Below are 13,954 nucleotides of genomic sequence, written 5' to 3'. Positions count from 1 at the left end.
TGCTCTTGTGGCTACAAGGTAGTGGTGCTACAGTGTCCCTGGGCTAGAAAGGAGAAAAATAAAGTAACCTTCTGATCACTATTAGGTGACAGCTGATGGAAACCACATGTGTGTTGGTGAGGACGGAGATGGGCTTGGCGTTGATCGCTCCATGGTCACATAGTCAGATAAAAATCATAAGAAAGAAAGACATGCATTTATATATCACCTTATATATCACAACCCCAGGGCGTTCCAAAGCGCTTTACAGCCAATTAAGTATTTTTGAAGTGTAGTCACTGGTATAATGTAGGAAACGCGGCAGCCAATTTGTGCACAGCAAGATCCCACAAACAGCAATGTGGTAACGACCAGATAATCTGTTTTTGTTATGTTGGTTGAGGGATAAATATTGGCCCCAGGACACCAGGGGGAACTCCCCTGCTCTTCTTCGAAATAGTGGCCATGGGATCTTTTACGTCCACCTGAGAGGGCAGACGAGGCCTCGGTTTCACGTCTCATCCGAAAGACGGCACCTCCAACAGTGCAGCACTGCCTCAGCACTGCACTGGGAGTGTCAGCCTAGACTTTTGCTCATATATAATGAATGGCCCCTTGCAGCAGGGATGAAAATAGAGGGGATTAAAGGAAAATATGGGAGAGGATATGTGGAGAGACTAAAGAAGCTGTGATTGTTCTCCCCAGTGCAAAGAAGGTTAAGAGGAGATTTAACAGAGGTGCTCAAAATTATGAGGGGTTTGATAGAGTAGATAGGTAGAAACTGTTTCCACAGGCAGGAGGGTCAGTAACCAGAGGACATACATTTAAAATAATTGACAAAAAAGCCAGGGAGAGATGAGGAGAAATGTTCTCATCTGGAACGCACTGCTTGAAAGGGCGGTGGAAGCAGATTCAATAGTAACTTTCAAAAGGGAATTGGATAAATACTTAAAAAGGAAACATTTGTAGGGCTATGGGAAAAGAGCAGGGGGAGTGGGTCTAATTGGAGAGCTCTTTCAAAGAGCTGGCACTGGCACGATGGGCCGAATTCCTCTGTGCTTTATTATACTATGATTCTATGATATGAGGATGAAAATCGCCCCTACACCTTTAATAGATTCAGCTTTTCACACAGAGCTCCAGGCCAGACCGGGAGCTTGGCTGGGAGTCAAACCCAAATACCATATAAGGGGTGGTTCCATGATTCAGTGCTCCCACTAGGGAGCGACACTCAAGGGAGAGCATCTCGGCAAATTATGGGTCACACCCCTGTGATTGACATATGACATTTGTGTCGCTCGTTGTCAAAGCGCCAAAAATGATTTTGATGAGACCAGGGCTAAAGGGTTAACTTATAAGGGCAGGTTGCATAGACTGGGCTTGTATTCCCCTGAGTATAGAAGATATAGGGGTGATCTAATTGAGGTGTTTAAGATGATTAAAGGAGCTCTATAGGGGAGATAGAGAGGAACTATTTCCTCTGGTGGGAGGGTCCAGAACAAGGGGGAGTAACTTTCACATTAGAGCCAGGCCGTTCAGGGGTGATGTCAGGAAGCACTTCTTCACACAAAGGGTGGTGGAAATCTGGAACTCGCTCCCCCAAAAAGCTGTTGAGGCTGGGGGTCAATTGAATATTTCAAAACTGAGGTTGATAGATTTTTGTTCGGCAAGGGTATTAAGGGTTATGGAACCAAGACGGGTAGATGGAGTTAAGATACAGATCAGCCATGATCTGAATGGTGGAACTGGCTCGAGGGGCTGAATGGCCTCCTCCTATTTCTATGTTCCTATTTACTGATGCAACTTTCAAAACACATTTCAATTACACCCACAGTGTTTTTCCATTAAGTGAGCTAAATCCCAGGTGACTGTGAGCAATGCGGAGGAGTGTACAACTGTCATTTTGAAGCTTTCTATCTGAGGAACTGGAGGTAAGACAGGAAAAATATTCTTCACCTAAATCAATCAAAATGGAACTTAGGTCAGAAATACTACAACAACAACTACTTGCATTTCTGTAGTGCCGTTAACATAATAAAATGTCCCACGGCGCTTCACAGGAGCGAAATTAGACAAAATTTGATACTGAGTCACGGAAAGCGATATTAAGGCAGGTGACCAAAAGCTTGGTCAAAGAGGTAGGTGTTAAGGGGGGCCTTAAAGGAGGAAAGAGAGGTAGAGAGGCGGAGAGGTTTAGGGAAGGAATTCCAGAGCTTAGGGCCTAGGCAGCTGAAGGCACGGTTGCCAATGGTGGGTCAAAGCTTTGAGGGATGACCAGGAAAATATTTGCATAATATAAATATGTTGCCCTTCAATGGTTTGTTGTATTGACCACTGTTAGATCTGTGTATCTTGATGTTGTGTGTCCTTCAATAACTAGACAGAGACTGCAGGGGAACAATCAACAGGTGTTTACTTAATGAGGGTTACTCTAAAACTAACAGTACAGATCCCTACTCAGGGTTTATATACAGGTGTGGTCACTGCCGGTACTACAGTATACAGGAGCTGTAAAAAGTAGTTCTCCCCTTAAAGGTACATACACTACAATTCCTCCCCTTTTAGATTAACAGTACCATAACATTCATTTAACAATTAACACTTTTAACATGCACAGTAACTGAAAATAGTCCATTTATAAATTCAGTCTTTGGGGCGGCTTCCTGATCCTTTCTGGATAGCGCCTTTCCTGAGTGTCTTGCTCTTGGTGCGGAGGCGATTCTGGCCCCCTGTCGTCGGTTGGTTCATCAGCTTCCGATGCTACTGTTTCTGGGGCAGCTGCTACCTGTATGTTGGGTTCATCACCAGGTACACGAGACATGGGGTTGACTCGTTCCTGTGACTCTAGGATCTGGTCGACATGGCGTCTCACAATGTTCTCCCCAACATCCACTGTGTACATTAGTGGCCCCTGCCGTGTGCATATCGTTCCTGGTTGCCATTTCTCTGTTCGGTAGTCGCGGGCCAAGACTGGTTGCCCTACATTGAAGCTCCTTGTCGACTTCTCATTGATGTGCTGGAATTGCTTATTCTCAACATCTCTTCGTACATTTGGTCTGAGCAAATCCAGACGAGATCTCAACCTTCGGTTAAAGAACATTATGGCCGGGGTCTGGTTGGTGACTGCATGTGTCGCATTTCTGTAGGCTAACAGGAAATTGTCCACCTTATGCTGCAGTGGAATGTCGTTATCGCACATGGCCCTTACTGCCTTTTTAAAGGTTTGTACGAACCTCTCAGCCAATCCATTTGTGGCTGGATGATACGGGGCGGATGTGTAATGCCTTACCCCATTCCTTTTCATAAATTTCCGAAACTCTTCGGACACAAACTGTGGTCCGTTATCAGAGCAAATCTGCTCTGGCAAGCCGTTCCTGGCAAATATGGTCCGTAGGACTGCAATCGTTTTCTCCGTGGTGGTGGAGGACATTTTGATCAGCTCAGGCAATTTCGAGTGCGCATCCACGGCTATTAAGAACATTGAGTCCATGAATGGACCAGCAAAATCAATATGCACCCGTTGCCATGGAGAGGAGGGCCACTCCCATGGGTGTAGAGGGGCATGTGGTGGTGCATTTTGGACCTTCTGGCATCCTGAGCAGCTCTTTGTCAGGTCCTCGATTTGCTGATCGATCCCCGGCCACCACACATAAGCCCTAGCAAGGCTTTTCATTTTCACCCCTCCCAGATGGCCTTCGTGAAGCTCATTGAGCACTCTCTCCCTTAACTTGGGTGGAATTACCACTCGGGATCCACACATCAAGGTCCCCTGGCATACTGACAGCTGTTCTCTTCTGGATGAGAATGCTGGCAACAGTGAGTCGCCATGTGTTGGCCATCCCTTCACCGTCAAGTCATATACCCGAGACAGTGTCGGGTCATTTCGGGTCTCCTTCTCTATATCCGCGTTAGTTACTGGTAAGCGTTCAATTATAGTCGAATAAAATATTTCGACAGGGTCCACTGCTGGTGCTTCCTCCGTAGTAGGCAGTGGCAGGCGTGATAGCCCATCAGCGTTTCCATGCTGTTTCATGCCCTTATATTCTATTTCATATTGGTTCGCCCCTAGAAAAAGGGACCATCTTTGTAGCCGTTGTGCAGTCATCACCGGAACGCCCTTCTTTGGATTAAAGATGGAGACAAGTGGTTGGTGGTCAGTCAGCAAGGTGAACTTCTGCCCATGCAGATAGTGGTTGAACTTTTTCATTCCCCACACTAGGCTGAGGGCCTCCCAGTCAATCTGGGCATAGTTACGCTCGGCTGAGGTGAGTGACCGAGACGCAAAGGCTACTGGCCTCTCCGAGCCGTCCAGGAATTTGTGCGACAGCACCGCTTCAATACCATAGGGTGATGCATCACACGCCAACCGAATTGGTAGTGCTGGGTTGAAATGAGCCAACACCTCTTTTGATGTGATCAATTCTTTGCAATTCTGGAAAGCTCGTTTACATTCGTCATTCCACTTCCATGGTACCCCCGTTTGCAGTAGGGTGTTCAGTGGGTGTAGTACTGTAGACAAATTCGGCAAGAACTTATGGTAGTAGTTCACCAGCCTGAGGAACGACCTCAGTTGTGACACATTTTCCGGTGCTGGAGCCTTGACTACTGCCTCAATCTTTTCAGGGGACTTATGTAACCCCTCTTCATCAATAACGTGGCCACAATACGAGATCTGCTTCTGGAAAAACTCGCATTTGTGGCGATTAGCTCGGAGCCCATATTCCTTCAATCTAGTGAGCACCTGCTCCAGGTTGGCGAGGTGATCACTGTCATTTTCGCCCGTGACCAGGATGTCGTCCAAATAACACTGGGTCCCTGGAATCCCTTGCAGGACTTGATCCATTGCCCTTTGCCAAATAGCCGGAGCTGATGCTACCCCGAACACCAGCCGGTTGTATTGGTAGAGACCTTTATGAGTGTTGATCATGAGGTACTGTTTTGAGGCTTCTTCTACCTCCATTTGCAGGTACGCCTGGGCCAGATCAATCTTAGTGAAGCGTTTTCCTCCAGATAGCGAGGCGAAAATATCTTCAATCCGCGGAAGCGGATATTGTACCGTGTGAAGGACTGGGTTCACTGTCACCTTAAAGTCCCCACAGATGCGAACCTTCTTTGGTTCCCCAGGCGTATTACTCAACGACCTCTTCATTACAGGAACGATGGGTGTAGCCCACTCGCTCCAGTCCAGTTTGAACAGTACTCCAGAACGTTCCAAACCTTCCAGCTCCGCTTCGACGGCTGGGCGGATCGCATAAGGCACCGGTCTGGCCTTAAAAAACTTTGGGCTTGCATTTTCCTCTATTTTGATCATCGCTGTTATGCCTTTTAGTGTTCCGAGTCCCTCCTGGAACACTTCTTGTGTGTCAGTTAGCATTTTTGACAGTCGTCCAGGTGTGACGTCATCATCCTTTTTGGCATCTACCATCAGTGCTTGTATGGAATGCCAATCTAACTGTATCTTCCGGATCCATTCACGCCCTAGTAGTGGTGGTCCTCCATCTGGCAATACATATAGGTCCATTTTTGGTGTTTCCTTGCCGTTATATATAACGTTCACCCTTATTTTTCCTTTGGGGTAGACTTTTTGCCCCGTGTACGTCTTCAAGGCAATCTCTGTATCTCTCAAGGGTATATGTGAGAATAGCCGCTTGTAGTTCCTTCGGTTTATGACTGTTAGGGCTGATCCTGTGTCCAATTCCATTTTCACTTGGACTCCGTCTATCTTGAGCATGACCCAGATAGTTTAGTGATCCTCCATTTTGCTTACATTATGTAGTTTCAGACAACCCAGCTCCTTGCTTCCGGAGTCTGTATCACTTTTCTGTTCGTCTGAACTACTCTCCATCACCTTATGTACCTTCTTGTACTTCTCCTGTGGAGATTTGTTGCTGCTGGTTTTCTTTCCCGACCTGCAGACTCTTGCTATGTGTCCTACTTTTCCACACTGCACACTTGGTCCTTGAACCAACAATCCTTATGGTCGTGTGTTGTTCTGCCGCAGCAATAGCACTTCACTGCTCCGTATGACATTTCATTTGTGCCATATTCTTGCGGTCTCCGTTGTATCTCTGCAGCGCCCCGTGCGGCTGTTTCATGTGATACTGCCATGCTGAAAGCCTTGTCCAGCATAAGATCCTTTTCTGATAGAAGCCGTTTCTGGGTTCCTTCACTTTGAAGCCCACACACAAACTTGTCCCTTAAAGTATCTGCTAGTCCCGTTCCAAAATGGCAGTGTTTCGATAGCTTGCGCAGTTCCGTTAAATACTCAGCATTACTTTCATCTTTATGCTGGTTCCTTTTGTGAAACTTAAATCTTTCTGCTATCAGCAGCGGTGTGGGGTTTAAGTGGTCCTGTAGGATTGACACAATGCTTTCAAAATCCTTTTCCACTGGCTTCTCTGGGGTTACTAGGTTTCACAGTAAGCCATACGTTTTTGCACCCATGGAATTCAACAATTCAGCAGCACGGTGGCATAGTGGTTAGCACTGTTGCCTCACAGCGCCAGGGATCCGGGTTCGAATCCGGCCTCGCGGTGACTGTCTGTGTGGAGTTTGCACATTCTCCCCGTGTTTGCGTGGGTTTCCTCCGGGTGCTCCGGTTTCCTCCCACAGTCCAAAAATGTGCAGGTTAGGTTGATTGGCCATGATAAATTGACCCTTAGTGTTAGGGGGGATTAAATATGTGGGATAGGGTGGGATATGTGTTGGTGTAGGGGTTACGGGGATCGGGTGGGATATGTGTCGGTGCAGGCTCGATGGGCCGAAATGGCCTCTATCTGTACTGTGGGGTTTCTGTGATTCTGTGATTCTTTCTGTGATTCTGAATACCAGTGCTTTCCTGGCATCTGGCACTTCATTCGCCTTGCAGTACACTGCTATACGTTCGACATATGTCGCCCAATCTTCGACTTCATTGTCGAATGCTGTGACACTGCCACTCTTCGGCATCCCTGGGTGTGGTTAGACTGGCTAAAAATGGCGTCTCCCGCGCTCTCCCTTCTTCTCTGCTGTGGCTCAAAATGGCGTCTCCCGTGCTCTCCCTTCTTCTCCGCTGCGGCTCAAAATGGCATCTCCCGCGCTCTCCCTTCTTCTCCGCTGTGGCTCAAAATGGCATCTCCCGCACTTTCCTTTCTTCCCGCTCTCTCCCTTCTTCTCTGCTGTGGCTCAAAATGGCGTCTCCCGTGCTCTCCCTTCTTCTCCGCTGCGGCTCAAGAAAAATGGCGTCTCCCGTGCTCTCCCTTCTTCTCTGCTGCGGCTCAAATGGTGTCTCCCGCGCTTCCTTTCTTCCCCGCGGATGCTGCTCAGCCCTTGAACACCGGCTGCGCTCTGCGCGTTTTTCCTGCGCACCTCTCTCGTTGACGCCGCTCGGTCCTGAACACTGGCTGCGCCGTGTACACTTTACCCTCTCTCTCTTCTCCCGTCGACACCGCTCGGTCTTGAACACCGGCTGCGCCCTGTGCGCTCCACCCTCTCTCTTATCCCATCGACGCTGCTCGGCCTTTTTCTGTGCCGTCGGTCGGTTCTAGCCGCCGCTGTCCGGGAAGGGTCTGCGCCGTACCTGTTGCCAGCCTGTTTCGCTGGACCACCGTGACTGGAGAACCAAGCCCAGCTCTCAACAGCCTCCTCTGCGATGCTCAAGTCTCCGCTGGATGGTCGACGCCTGTACTTCTGGACTCGGCCTTCTTCTTGCACTGTTCTCCAGGAGCGAATCCCTGGGAGGTGATGCAGAGTTGCAGGTAGGTTCGAATCGACTCATCGCCAATGTTAGATCCGTGTATCTTGATGTTGTGTGTCCTTCAATAACTAGACAGAGACTGCAGGGGAACAATCAACAGGTGTTTACTGAATGAGGGTTACTCTAAAACTAACAGTACAGATCCCTACTCAGGGTTTATATACAGGTGTGGTCACTGCCGGTACTACAGTATACAGGAGCTGTAAAAAGTAGTTCTCCCCTTAAAGGTACATACACTACAACCACCATCTTCTAGCACTCATCACCCTAATACCTGCTGAATCAGGAGTAATAAAATCCACTTTCTTATCCTTGAGAACCAAAAAATGTCAGGGAATAGTACTAGTGCTGTGTGCTCATGTTTAACTCAGTGCTTCCAATCTGAGGAGGTCCTTCCTGCAGCCCTCAGAATAATTCCTGTCACATTGTCCCTTCCCTACATTGATAAAGCTAATTGAAACGCCCAGCATTCAACTGATCTTATATAATTACAAAATAACACTTCTTTCATTAAAGATCAAGTGCAAATGCAGTTTAATAAATCTGAGACCAGCCACCCACTGCTGTAATTAACCTATGGCTCTTTTCTCTTTTCACTTTTATTTCTCTCTGTCATTCATTTTCAAGTCATACCTGAGCTACCTTAAAGTAAAGCCTAGGTAATCACTGCAAGGCAAAGGGTCTGTGGAAATAGCCATAGCAGTGACATTTAAATAGGGAATCTGTCTCAAAGATTCTCTTGTTCAGTCCTTACCTTTTTGCCTTTGCTGACATCTGTCCAATGGCTCACCAGGGGAAATCCGAAAGTTCCTTATTTAGCTGATATAGTTCGACGTGGTTACGGGTAACCAAGGGGTAACCAGGAAAGGTTGCACATTCCTGTGGTGTAGCATTTAAGATTAATATTAATTGTCATGGAACTGAATAGTCTACTAGAGATCAGCTCAATCAGTGTCATTTATAATTTAGTAGGTCCAAGGAGCAGTTATCAGATTCAGTATCTTTAGTGATTTCGAATTATGAAATATCATTCCATCACAGCGGTGATTTTTAAAACCACAAACTCGCCCTTGCCTCTCACTGGGCCAGGACCAATTCTGGATTTCCATAACTCTGTGTCTCAGCTATTTTAAGTATCTCTGTGCAGTTATAACATCATTAGACTAATGTGCGAGGACACGTCAAAGTCTCCATCATTCTCTATAAATGAACACCATTGACTGTCTGGCGCAGTTAAGTTGGATAGCTTCATGGAGTGATGGGATGCGCAGACTGCTGGAGTACAGGGCAGGTTCACAAAATCAGTAAAAGAAGTGGCCAACTGCATACAGAGGTCCCAGAAAGGGTGGGAATGGGATGTTCAAGAGGAGGATGATGCACGGGAGCCACCGGGAGCAGGACACGCCATGGCAGCATGGAGAGACAGCTGCTTTAACTTGAGCCTCAGAAAGTTTCCTCAATTGAGGCTAGCTACACAGCTAGAGTTGCCAACCATCCTGGATTGTCTCCAGGAATTAAACACTAATCTCGAATTAATTAATTAGACTAGTCTCTCAGAAAGTTCCCCTCCAAGCCACACACCCTCCACCACCGGCGCACCGTGGCTGCAGTGTGTACCATCTACAAGATGCACTGCAGTAACTCTCCAAGGCTCCTTCGGCAGCACTTCCCAAACCCGCGACCTCTTCCACCTAGAAGGACAAGGGCAGCAGACGCATCGGAACACCACCACCTCCAAGTTCCCCTCCAAGTCACACACCATCCTGACTTAGAAGTATATCGCCGATCCTTCATCGTCGCTGGGTCAAAATCCTGGAACTCCCTCCCTAACAGCACTGTGGGAGCACCTTCACCACACAGACTGCAGCGGGTCAAGAAGGCGACTCACCGTCACCTTCTCAAGGGCAACTAGGGATGGGCAATAAATGCTGGCCCTGCCAGCGACGCCCACATCCCATGAACAAATAAAAAAAGCTGCTACAAGCAACCAGGAGAAAATTCACAGGGGCATTAAAAATAGCAGAGAGTGGGAAAAAAGGCTATTTGACCAATAGCAGGTATATGGGGGTGGGGCGGTTTGAGGTTGTGTGATGAAACCTGTCCAATGCACAGCTGGGTTCGATTGATTTCTGCACAGTAAAGAAACAGAAATGAAGAAAAAAGTCTGAATGACGGAGTTTCACTTTTTAGAACATGACTTGTACTGCTCCTCGATCACTATGACCGGCAATAACAGCAGCTTCATTACCTTTAGTCAGGTTCTTGAAAAAGTGCAACATCCCCACCGACATCTGGGAATCCCTGGCCCAAGACCACACAAAGTGGAGGAGAAGCATCTGGGAAGGCACTGAACACCTCGAGTCTCTTCGCCAGGAGCAAGCGGAAGCCAAGTGCAAGCAGTGGACATCAACCCAAGCACCCCACCCACCCGCCCCTTCAACCACCGTCTGCCCCACCAGTGACAGAGACTGTAGGTCCCGCATTGGACTCATCAGTCACCTGAGAACTCATTTTTAATGTGGAAGCAAGCCATCCTCAGTTCCGAGGGACTGCCTAAGAAGAAGAAGAAGAAGCCAGGTAGGTATATGTACAGCACTATACCTTAGCACTTCTATCACTGAGACGGAAATTCAAGGTGTATAAAATCACCAAATACGTAAGCTAGCTGCACACCCTGGATGTAATGTTGTATCATGCATGTGTTATCAATAAAAGATGACTTAATCCATGAATATCACTGCTTCCATACACATATGGAAAAGAGTATACACGGGATAGGTAGTATGAATTACTCCTCCCAACTCAGAGTTTTGCATACCAGGAATGCAGTTTCAGGTCTGGAAGGTCAGTGTATCCCACACTATGTTCTGGCCATAAATTTGTGAAATGCTTTTTCGTGCATTGCCTTCCCACCCCCACTACAGCTTAATCCTTAATATATGTTCCTGTCATGTGAAATCTGCACCTGGAGCCATAATTCATCAATCTACCCAGCGTCCCAAACAGCCTGAGGGTCATTAAAACAGGCACGTTCATACATCACTGGGGTGAGTTTCACTAACATTAAGTTCCTGCCCAGCCTTTAGCTTCAACTAGAAGTGGAGCTTTACTGACTTGGATTTGTACCTGTGATGAGGAAATCATTCGACCGAGTGAGGGCAAACTACAAGGGGAAATGTCATCAAATCTGCTCCTCCTCTGAATCCACTCATGTTACTCAGTTCACAAACCAGGCAGATAAAGCCACAACATTGAAATAGTTCCCAGAACTAACCCTTGAATTACAATAAGTCAAGTTATCCTATAACAGAAAAAGTGTAACCACAGCTTCACATTGCACATTGATCTCAATATATTCGACTTCAAAACGCAATCCTCCAGCCTGAGACAAGTCACCTTTCAATATCAGTATTGAGTTACATAGAATTACATTGACCCGGATTTTACTTGAAGAATAATGGTGAGGCTAACAGTGCTCACCGTTATTATTAAGTAAATCAGACAGCAACTTCCGGAGTCCGCACATGCGCAGTTAAACTGCGTAAGCCCGAAAGTTGCGGTCCAAGTTACCCTGCTCCTCCACGGGCTGCACGATAACAGAAGCTCGCCGATAGACTCGGCACTGGAATCAATGTAAGGGCGTGACGTTGCAGTACTTACCCACTAGTTACCCACTAAACACGACAGAAAAAGTTAGGGCTGGTGTATTCAGGTGTAAGTGAATTTTTAACGGCGTGATCCGTCATAATTACTGCCAAACAACCTCTCTGGTACTGAAAATTTAATTTTACAAGTGTGGAGTCTCATTCTTCCTGATTTTAATTAGTGTTGGTGATTTATTTTTTATTTAATTTTTTTTTTTACTTTTTCTTTCTGTCTCTTTTATCTCTCTCTCTTAATCCTATCTTTATTCCCCTCTCTTTATTTTGCTTTCTGTACATGATTTAAATCGAATTCTTACTTCCTGGTTTAGATTTCCTGGTTTAGACTCTGTGGCTGGAATTTTCTGGCATCCATGCGGGTGCGATTGGAGGTGGGTCGGGAGGAAAATTTGAAATAACTTGGAGCGGGTCGGGAACCCGCCGTCATCCCGCCCCCACACGCCGTTCTGTCGGGCGCATTTGCCAGGCCGGCAGCGACCCGAACGGCAGAGGTGGCCGAGCTAATTTAGATGATTATTAGGTACTTGTCAGACCCTTAAACCTCTTTTTAACCCTACCTTTCAAATTTCACTGGATGACCACAGGAATCACACAGCTCAGGAACCACGTCTGTGAACCTGCAGAAGTCCAGTGGCCATTGATCCAGCTCATTAGCGCACAGCATGGAAAGCACAATAAATACTCCCACATGACACCTGGTTACTTTGCTGAGGCAGATGTTGTTGCTGAGTGCATTGTCAGCACAGATTTAGCTTTCTAGAGGTTGCAAGTCTTTTCATCAAAGTTGGGATCCACTGTCACTTCATTGGTAGAACCTATCACACCATTGACAGATTGCTTCTGTCATCTCTACTTGATCTGCCATCTATTACATCAGCATGGGTGCCATTTATACTGTCTCACCTTGGTCCTCAGAAAGGGACCACGAAGAGCCCCAACACCAGCAGCACCAGGCATACCGACAGCACCAAAAACAACACCACCAACCTTCTCCTCACCAACCTATTGCTGCACAGGACAGAGGGCATCAGCGCAGGGCTCCACCGTGTCGGAGGTGATACCCCCCAACACAGGGTATACAGGCAGAGGATGAGTTTCCTTAATACGACTGAGCAGCAGTGCCAAAGGAAGCTTAGGCTATCATGCCAGGTCATCGCAGGCATTTACAGATTGCTGGAGCAAGACCTGCAGCCCAGAGGAGAGGGTGGCCATGCCTTACCAGTGGCTGTCAAAGTCACCAGCGCCCTCAACTTCTTTGCCTCAGGCTCCTTCCATGGATCTGCAGCAGGCATTTGCAGCATCTCGCAGTCAGCCGTCCACAGATGCATCTCACAGGTCATCGATGCCCTGTTTGACAAGTCAGCTAATTATTTCAGCTTTGCCACTGATGAAGCCAGTGTTACTGAGCGGGCGCTCAGCTCTGCCACTCTGGCTGGCTTGTCACTGGTGCAGGACATCATCGACTGCACACCCGTGGCCATCAGGGCACTGCATCATAAACCAGGAGTCTTTGTCAACCGTAAGGACTTTCACACCTTCAATGTGCAACTCATCTGCAACCATAGGAAGAGCATCATGCATGTATGCGCAAAACTCCCTGACAGCTGCCATGATTCTTTCATCCTGTGCCAGTCCACCCTCCCTCAGCTCCTCGCTCCTCCAAACAGACTTTCTGGCTGGCTGCTTAGAGATAAGGGCTATCCACTGAAGATGTGGCTCATGACACCCTTGAGGAGGCCAAGTACTGAGGCCCAGGAGAGATATAATGAAAGCCACATTTCCACCAGATGTGTCATAGAGCAGACAATAGGCATGCTGAAAATGCGCTTCAGATGCCTTGACAGATCTGGAGGAGCCCTTCAGTACGCACCAGCCAGGGTCTCCAGAATCGTTGTGGTCTGCTGCGCCCTGCACAACATAGCACAGCAGTGAGGATTAACACTGCATGAGGAGCAAGGCTCTGAATGGACAGCCTCTTCAAAGGGGCAGGATGAGGAGCATCAGTTGGAAGACGAGGAGGAGGAACAGGAGGAACCTGTGGTTCAGATCCCACCAGCACCCAAGCACATTGCCGCCCGAGAAGCCAAGGAAGGCCTCATCATGGCCAGATTTACACATTACACCCATATGGCTGCCACATGCTGCGCCAGGCTCCCAGCACCCCATACCAACACCATAAAGCATCCCTACAATGACAAAGCCATTCCTTTCACACTGACCAACATTGCTGGAGGTAACGTTATGTCTCACCATTCACTCCAACTCACTAAGCCACTTCCAAAGTTGCAGACAGAATTGGCCATGAGCGGAAAGTGGTGAAAATAATAACTTTTATCTGTGACATCAGATTAATGGAAACTTCACAAACAGTTATTCAAACACCCAAGTGGCTACCCTTGTGAATCTACTAGTGTTTCATCTTTCTCTTACGCGTGCTTCTAAGAGGTGCTACCCCGTGACTTCAGCAGAGGTAGAGGCAGCCTCCTCACTTCCCTGCTGCGACTGCATAGACACTTTTGGCGGACCTCCTCTGGGTCTTGGAGCCTGTGATGGCCCCGCCAAAGTCTGCTCCTCCTGT

This window comes from Somniosus microcephalus, chromosome 27 (assembly GCF_052327205.1).
Source record: "Somniosus microcephalus isolate GS21.2 chromosome 27, FLI_Smic_1.0, whole genome shotgun sequence".
In the NCBI taxonomy this organism is placed as follows: domain Eukaryota; kingdom Metazoa; phylum Chordata; class Chondrichthyes; order Squaliformes; family Somniosidae; genus Somniosus; species Somniosus microcephalus.
Note: the sequence above shows the minus strand (reverse complement) of the source record.